Source organism: Athalia rosae, chromosome 5, assembly GCF_917208135.1.
Source record: "Athalia rosae chromosome 5, iyAthRosa1.1, whole genome shotgun sequence".
In the NCBI taxonomy this organism is placed as follows: domain Eukaryota; kingdom Metazoa; phylum Arthropoda; class Insecta; order Hymenoptera; family Athaliidae; genus Athalia; species Athalia rosae.
Genome location: NC_064030.1, coordinates 12,910,392 through 12,919,789, shown reverse-complemented (window position 1 = coordinate 12,919,789; position 9,398 = coordinate 12,910,392). Strand labels below are relative to the sequence as shown.

Genomic DNA, 9,398 nt, shown 5'->3' with positions numbered 1-9,398 from the left:
CGCAGTCGAATTTCGCGCTATGAATGCGCACGTTTCAGACTTCAAAGGAAAAAGAGCACGTTTTGAATTTCGAAGGGAAAAGCACGTTTTAGACTGCAAAAGAAAAAGAGCACGTTTCAGATTCTGAAGAAAAAAGCACGTTTCAGGCTCTAAACGAGAACAGCACGTTTCAGATTTCGAAAGAAAAGAGCACTTTCAGATTCTGAAAGAAAAGCACGTTTCAGATTCCAGGCGAAGAGAAGCGCATTTCAGAGGCCGGGCAAAAAAGAGCACGTTTCAGATTGAGGACGAAGAACAACACCTTTTAGACCCACTCAAAAATTCGCACGTTCCAGATTCGCGGGAACAGTTCAGATCAACCTGAATATTACCAACTTTCAAATAGGTTGATGAATGGAATTATCCGAAGATTTGTCTTATTCTGAACAACAAAGTAAAATACTTTTATTATGTCCGTTTACAGCAACTGACGTACTCACCGAATGATGACAGCAATAATTCATCTCGTTGGAGCCTGAACAGCGCTGATTTTTCGTTGAGTCTATATTGTGGGATTCCGAAAGGGGATGTAACCCGGTATGAGTGTATGTGTGAGTTTATTGTATGAGTAGATGTGTTTCGTAGGGCTAAGGTATGGATGAGTAGAGTCAGTCGAAGACGAGTTGTTGCAAAGACGAGACAAGTGAATACATACACTTTGGAATAATGAAATGACGAGTCTGATTTCCTCCCTCACCCACACGATTCCGTGACCATAGACAAAAGACTACAATATCGTACTTTTTTCATGTTGCATTTGAAACGTGCTTTTTTCATCTGGCAATTGAAAATCTGACGATCTTAATTCAAAAGTGAGCGGCAAAAGACGAGACGAAGGACAGACAGACGCCAAGATCGCACAGTAAAAATCTTCTGTTCATCATTCCTGACGCCTCCCGTGCAGCTACACTTAAATTTCGAATCGTCGGCATCGACGACAAAATTCAAACTTCTCTTACAGAATTTCAATTCTGTGACTATTCTGCCCGCGATGCCCCGTATAGAAAGATCGGAAAATTTTGACGTTAAGGAAAGATGAGATGAAAGGATCGGCGTAGCCGCCGAACCAGAGTCGGAATATACAGGGTGGGCCATTCAAAGTAGCCCGGACAATTTTCTCCCAAAGGAAGCAAGACATGGAAGAATATCTACACAATAGTTTCACAGATTCAAGGGGGACGCAATATGGTGTTTTTCATTATTTTCCAAAGTCGAAGTGTCAAGGTCATTTGGACGATAACTTTGATTTTTTCGAACAAGATGGTGGATTCTTTCTCGTATGAATCGGAAGGGTAGTCGCTTCCGAGGTAAAAAGTCCTCGCGCGACAAAATACCCCGTCCCATTTGAAAAAACAAAGTTGACCTCAAAACGACCTTGATATTTCGACTCTGGGAAAAATGAAAAACAATACCTCGCGTCCCCCTTGAAACCATGGAACTGGCGTCTGGAAGATATTTTCATATCTAGCTTCGTTTGGGGGAAAATTCATTGGGTCACTCAAAATGCCCCACCCTGTATATGACAGCTGCACTGTACGGCATGTGGAAAACTGAATGGCAAGGGCGCGACGTCAGAGGAGATAAGAAGAAACTCAGGGAGGAATGAGAGTGTGAAAAGAACGAGGAATATTGTAGAGTCGATTTGCCGCACGTGAAAAGAATCCATGAGATTCAATGCAGCGCGAAATTTTTCGAGCTTCCGAGGTGCGGATCTCACCTGCGTCACTCTAACGTTGCGTAAAACATACACGTCCGGACTCGAATCACTGTAATTATCATCTCTACATTCAAAAGTTGGTACGGCTAAGTCCCTTTTTCGACGGTCATCTTTTCTTTTTTTTTTTTTAAATGTTTATCCCGATGCGACGATTTATCCTGACAATTTTATTGTTATCTTAATACCACATCGTCGGCTGCACGGCACTAGAGTCTAACGCGACTCGATTCGATTTCCGATTGAATATCATTAACAACTTTCTTCGTTCGTTATACGTTGGCTTACTTTTGTGCCTTTTGCTTCCGCTCTTAGATAGGAAATTATAACAGCGAGTTACAGAGCGTAACTGTTCACGTATACTCTATAGAGTAAATATTGTACGTTTCTATTCATTTATATACGCTTTTATTGCTCATTATGATTACGGAACTCATAATAAGGGATTTTGTGCCAATTAGTAGTCGCGATAGTTGATACTGGAAAGTACAGGAAATGCTGGTCAATGCACGTTATAATTTAAGATGCAACATTGCAGTTATATCAAACCGACGGAGCTATGCATAGTTTTATTTTACACGAACCTTATCGATTGCCGGGTTTTCTGTTTGCATATGTGTAATTATAGCCGTTAGCGCGTGACGTGATACGGGACGCGTGTCAAATCTTATCTCGGTCACAACGATCTTGACGGGGAATCGTAGTGGATAAGAGTTTTTCTTCAAGCAGCAAAAGCAAACAGTGAAATAGAGCGGCATAATCGGATCATCGTACCAGCTGTGCGCAAATTAACCAAATCTCCGGATATAAATGCTGCACATGTTTCAGGCTCCGTAGTCCAGTTTGCCTTGGGTAAGTCTGTCCACTGTGTGGATATGTCGAGAGATGTCCAGCCGGAGTTATGTTCGGGTACACACGAATTTCGTCGAGGACCGCTGTACTTCGTACCGGACCCCCTGTAAGATGATTCATAATTGGGAGTATTCGATGCAGGTCATCGACCGTAACGTACAGTTGACAGTGTCGTTCGAAATGAGCCACTCGCTTTGCCGAAAAATTGACCATATAACTGAAAAAAGCAAACGAAGAGCACATTGAAACTGCGGGCACGTTCAAATTCCTCTGAAATCAAGATACTTTTGAGATGGCATAGAATTGCTTTGAATCGAGAAAAAAAGAAAAACAGCAGTTCGTTCTGACTAAGTTGAGGTTCTTAAAAGTCGATTGTCTATGAAGACGGAGATCCCTTAGGAACCACTTTTTGTCGAAGACTTCATCCCGTTTTTCAGGTTCACCAGGATTCGCCGCATCGTCCTTTGTTGTGGAACGGAAAGGCTCGTCGCTTTGGGCGTTACGGGACTAGAAGGGAAGTTTTTCCCAACAATATTCGAGAGTTCGAAAGCCGACTTAATCTATAAACGAAGACCTGAGGGTTTTTACGGGTAAAAAATTGAACCCACGCGGAATAAATTTTGGAAGAGTTCATTGACTTGTACAAACGGAATACCCGAACGAAATTTCCATAAGCCCACCAACTTTAGATCTTCCAATGGTCCTTCGACGAATGCGGACTGGTCAGTGTGTAGCATGTGACCCAGTTGTTAACTATTTTTTATACACATTTCTTCAACTGTCCTGCAACCCCCATAAAAAAACACCAGTAATGTTATTCAATAATTCAGCGGTTTCCAATAAGACGAGGTTATTGTTTTCCACTCATCACCAGCAAAACTAAAGGAACAAACGCAACTTAGGTTCAACCGCTACAGTGATAGTAGTTGATGCTACAAGTGGAGTTGGTGGCGAAGTATTCGACAGTCGAATCGTTGCGACATTAACTCAAGGTTTATGTCGCATTCACGTGACGACGAGTTTGGCAGATGCTGCCACGAGCGAAAGGCGAGTCGGCAAAAAACAAACGAGTCCTCGAGCGAACGCGACATAACCTTAAAGTGAATGTTGCGACGTCTTGATTTTCAGATTTTCCGTCTACTGCACGTGTGGCGTACATTTTTTTTTTGCAACACCTGTTTCGAAAATTCAATTTGAGGGTAACATGATCAAAAAAAGTACTGTAATACCAATTTTTTTTTCAAATCAAATAACAAGGAACGAAATATTTATTAGCTCGAAACCGGTCGTGACAATTCTTCACGGCTGCAGTATGACAAAGTCGAAACTGTGAAATTGTAGCGTACTTACGGCATTCGTGCAGTAGACTAAAGAGGTTAGTTACCGTTGAATAAATCGGGCATTTACGGTACGACACTTATTGTTAGCGCTCGAAAATGGAACGTTCAAAGCAGGTGTGACAAAAAATCTCTAAGAAACGTCGGTACGACAACTGCGGCGTCAAGACGGTGAAAATTCAACGGTTTCTAGCCTTCAATATCGTAAGAAAATCACGGGGCACAGAGACGATTCCAAACTGCCGAGGAAAATATATGTAGAACCAACCATTGGCAGTGCGATATATAGGAGCGAAGTGACTCAATGTCATTATTGTTTTTTTCATTGCTAGGTAATGAAACCAGTGCGCACACTCACCAAAAAATCAAACTCCAAAACACGATATTTGAGGTAGGGTGTTTTTGAATCCGAATGCGAGGCAATGCGACCTTGAGTCAGAACGCTAAAGGATTGCAGTTTTCTGATTTCATTATCAATTGTCACGTGTCTGTGTAGCGACAGAAGTAGATATAGATAGCGACAAAGAAATAACCTACGAAAAACTTCGTTTCAAGTGCTGAATTGGAATTATCGGACAAATAATTCGGCTCAACGGCTTAGGTCGTCGAAATCCAAGGAAAGCTTGTTAGAAATGTAACAACAGTGAAAGCTTGGACTTATATCCGTACCTACCTATGATGGCATAACCCCGTGATACGATTGCCGGAAAGCCACGTGATCCGAAGTGGGTAATTCAAGGTAATTGGATGATCCAAATTCACGAGCGCGTGCTACCACTTCACGACCATAACGGTCACCACGCGAAGGATACCCTAGCGGATTGGTAGAGAACTGTGAAGATTATAGCTTTATAGAAAATTTCTAGAATAAACCTGCTCCCATTTTCGACGGAAAAATACGTAAAATTATATTTCCGCAGACAGATATTTCCGACAAAAATAAACTTGCTAGCATTACGTATCTACGCACACGATAAATATATCGGAAACGAATCATGGCGATATTTTTTTTTCCTTTTTCTCACGTCAGCAGCTCACTTTTTGCTGTGGGTAGACGCGTCAACTTGGCACCGATCGTTACGTTAGATAGGATGAGGATGGAGAATTACGGTGTCAAGGACACCCGATTGACGGACTGACAAATGGCAAACGAATTTCGTATTCCAACGACGAATTCGAGGACTTTATCTCCAAGGCTGGAATCCAAAGGGCGGATTTCGGAATTCAGGCGTACAGTCACGTATTTGAAATTGATACAATTATCGTGGGAGTGATTTCGCTTTCATCAGTTTTCCTTTAAGCTGGATATCACGTAATCGATAGTCGTGCGTTAACGACGCGTCGTTTGTTTCCTGATGCCTGAGTTTGCAAAGTGTCGGAGAAAAGTTTCAAACTGATTCAAAGCCGTAGGCAACTGAACGCAAAAACCAACAATGAACATGTTATCATCCAGACCACACCTAAGAAATCTAAAATAAAAATTAGCGAAAAAATTTTCCACTCAACTTTTGCAAGTTATCGACATTTGTTGAGCGTAGTACGAGATGAATCGAAAATCGTTTATCGAAGATGAAAACTCAACGCTTTTTGCGAATAAGACACATCAGTGCAGTTTTCATCTCATTAAATCATTTCTTTAATACCCTTTGGATGTTAGTTTCTCTGAAATAGCTCGTTGAAAAAAATGCGATATCGCGGTTTGTTTGTAATAGAAAATTGGTGATTTCTGCCTCATAACCGAATCATTTTCCGACTGTCTTATTTGAGATGAGATTTCTGAAATAAATCGATCCTCGCTCTCATTTTCATCTACCAAAGATTCATATTTACTTAAGAACAAAAAAACAGGACCTATTTGGCCTTGATAACAATCTCACATCCGTTCCGCGCAGTGGAAACACAAACTAATATTCCAAAATGTACATCGTAAGTAACAAGCACATCATTGACCTTTGATATCTGTCATCAAAATTCCATTTTTCGGGGGAACGTTGCGTTCAAATCTTATCGTTCGCCGTCACGCCTGAATAAGCGAGGGAAGATTTTCGATTACCACGATTTTAGTGAATTATTATTAAACTTGTTTTTCGAAATTCGGAAGGTTGAATCATTCCAGACAATGCAAAACCCTAATCAATCACGATAAGTGTTACACCCAAAGTAAGTTCCATTGAATTGAAAATAAATTCTAATAATAAGCGGCATAGCATAGGCGAACGGACGTAGATTTGGCACGTCGTTTCCAGCCCTCGCGAAGTAAGTCCTGCGATTTTCTTATCAACTCAGACATCGAGATTTCTGGAACCGATTGCCAGTGAGCGAAGTATTTTTAATAGCGCACTCCGATAATTAAAGAGATTTCAATGAAAGTGGTAATTAATTTCGAATTCCCGGCTCTCGGATTCCGCCTCTTTTACTTTTCAATGGGATCAGTTTACGGCCGAAAAAATTGCCTGCCAGTTAAACGGCGCGTTAAACGCTTTCTAACTGTAACGCGCCAAGATTTCAGGTATCTCAAAATTAAGTTAATTACCTTCTAATTACCAGACTCCGGATTCCTCTCCAACATCGTCAACGACGTTCCGGTGACGTAGATTGAACGTCGTCGTTTTTGTTTAGAAAACAACGTTCTATTCATTCGTGCATGCAGTCAGTGGCGGATTGCGTTTGTATCCTGTACAAGCAATAGAAGCACTTCATCTCTGCAATCGGCTGCCAAAGCCAGAAATGAGATGATTCTCAAAGCCGGAACCCTCCGACTGACGCTCATATTGTGTGACGTAGCATCAAAGCCTCGGCAAATATCTACGTGATATTTATCGAGGGAGAAACTAGACGTCGGCCAAACACCAGAGCTCCTAGGTCAAACTATCAAACGGACGATTCATCAAGAAAATCAGTCACGCGGAAGTACCAGTTTCGACTACCTTTGGTCCACCATCTTCTAATGGATGGGAATCTCGAGATGAATCGATCCGACAAATCCTAGAGTGGTTATTATTACCTAGATTTAGGTTAGTTTTCGAACGAAGAAAATCACATAACCGAGGAAAATGCCTCTCTTTATGGATTCACGTTCGGTCATTGATGGGTAAAAACAGTTGATTGTGTCTTTCAAATGTTTCATAATCCCATTCGAACGGGGAAAAGTTTTTGTGAATTCGAAATTGGCCAGGCAGCGCACATTGGTTTTTCTTATGGGAGTGAGCGAGATAGGGAAGTGGAGAGCGGATAAGACTCTTATGATGTATGTGCGCGGGTGTGTATATGAGATTTCGACCCCTGATGCTGTTTTACACAGTATATTTATGGATATGTTTCCAGACAGGACGTGTATTTGAGTATCAAGAGCCACGTGGTATACTTAACCTCACTTTTTGTTCATTTTGTAATTCTAAATATGTCTGAACGACGATTCACTTGCTGCATCGAAACTAATTTATATTAATTATCAATTGGATTTTACATTCAAAGCATAAATAGCTTCGTCACTGTCGAGTGTCCCACGGAACCTCTTTTTTTTTAACCTATATATCACCTCTACCAATTGTACGATTATTTTTCTCTCATTTATCGGCACAATGATCCTTGAACTCGTGTAATTTGAATTTCTTTTCCAAAAACATCATAATATTGTAGTTGTGATTACTCCTTTTTCGCTGAAAATTATATTTTTAGCTATAAACAAATGCTCTGCATTTGCAAAAAAATGACAAAATGCTTATATGGTGATAAATGTAAACATGTAAATGGCAGCGATTTGTTTTTTAACCATTTTTTTTTCAGTCCCCACAAAAAATTTTGTTCAGTGCATCGAAAACGAAATTCCCTGAAAATTTCAGCCCTTAATATTATTCGTAAGTACTTTCCGAAAAAAGACGTGTGATATGATTTTCATGTTTTATTTAAATGGACTGGGTGATAGTAATAATTATAATAAATATAATAATGATAATTAAAATTTTTATATAAAGAAGAGGCAGTTTATTGGAATTTCTCAGATCCTGACAATATCGATAAAATCTTAACCATTCACACCTCATTCACTCGTAAATAAATAAAATAAAATTGTCGTAGGTAAGCATAAATCTTTGTATATATATAAAAGGTTGACTAAACGTCAATGTAAATGTATATATATAAACTAGTTATCACACAATCGTTCTCTGGGGACATTCACGTGTATAAAATGGTAGGATAAAATTTCCCTTGTAGCTTTTAGGGTCACTTTCACTTATCTTTTCCTTTAACTCGTTTCTTCTTTGCAGGTGATGACCACAATTTCACATGAATGAAGGAAATACCATATCCTCAGCAGGTACGATGGTGATGATTTGGAATTTCCATTTATTTTACTTGTTGATTCTTTATTTTCAGGTACGTCGAGTGATTTTAAGATGGAGGCTGTGGTGTCAATGCACGTAGTCAGAACAGGCGATGTTGTGAGTTTTCTTTTAAAATTGTTATAAGTCCTTGTTTATTTTATAAAATATTGTTTGATTAATTACAACTGATAGTCACTGATGATTATTTTTATATTGGTTTCTTTAATTTCAGCTGCCGTTCAATGGATCGCACTGGATTTGATGCTTCGTGTTATGTCAGATTTTAATAAAATAGAGAACGATCACAATTACGTCCTGACATTTCGGTTATCTTCCCCAGAGTGCTTGATCCGGGTCCTTTCTTTATTTCTCAAATTTTGTTGCGCACTTGACCCATGATGCGAGCGGGCAATTCAACTAGTTACAGACGGAAGGATTTTCCATCTCAAATACAGGTAAATTGAAAGGTTTCTTTTTTCAAAATTTTACTACTCGGCGGCATTTTATGATACATTATCATATATCATATTGGTTTTGGTCGAAATTTATGCAGAATTGAACGATGTTCAAAAATATCCGAGACGGCATAAATGCAACATACTGATGAGATATGGTACGGGTCATTAAAGTTAATTTTCACAATAAATTCTCTTTTTCTCGCTGTTATCTCCAGAATAATCAACTTTACCGGAAAAATGTGGAGAAATTTTTTTTTGAAAATGTAATTCAATTGCAATTTTTTCAAAATTTAAATTTAATTTTCAAAAAAAAGGTCATTCAGACTTGAATTCTCCGGTTGATATTTCTTGAAATATTGAATTTTACCTTACTTGCGATAATGACAGGCATAAAAATGCTATATGTGCGTAACAGGCATAAAAATTTTATGTTCGAAGTTCGATGGATCAATCTTCAAAACATCCAAATCGTCGACTGTCGTGTTTCTGCGATAAAAGCCTGCGTTTAAAAATCTAAAATTTTCTAATTTTTATCAATTTTTTTCTCAGCAACCAGGCAGTAGATCGATGACTAATACTTAGTCAAATTTCAAGCCTCAATGTTGGAATTCTCATTACCCATAAAATAATCTCAAACCTCAATCCTTCCTCCTACCTGGGCGTTGAGCGGTAG

The 9,398-nt window shown here is 39.3% G+C and overlaps 1 protein-coding gene across 5 annotated transcripts in view; it reads right to left on the bottom strand.

Moving 5' to 3' along the window:
- Positions 1–9,398, bottom strand: part of LOC125501167 — a 35,418-nt gene that overhangs the window by 11,722 nt on the left and 14,298 nt on the right. For 3 of the 5 annotated variants that reach the window (XM_048656353.1, XM_048656354.1, XM_048656357.1), the window contains exon 2: positions 2,528–2,822. The exons of the other annotated variants lie outside the window; for them this stretch is intronic. The gene's annotated coding sequence lies outside the window, so the exon portion shown is untranslated. The remainder of the gene's footprint in view (positions 1–2,527; positions 2,823–9,398) is intronic. 5 annotated transcript variants of the gene reach the window in all.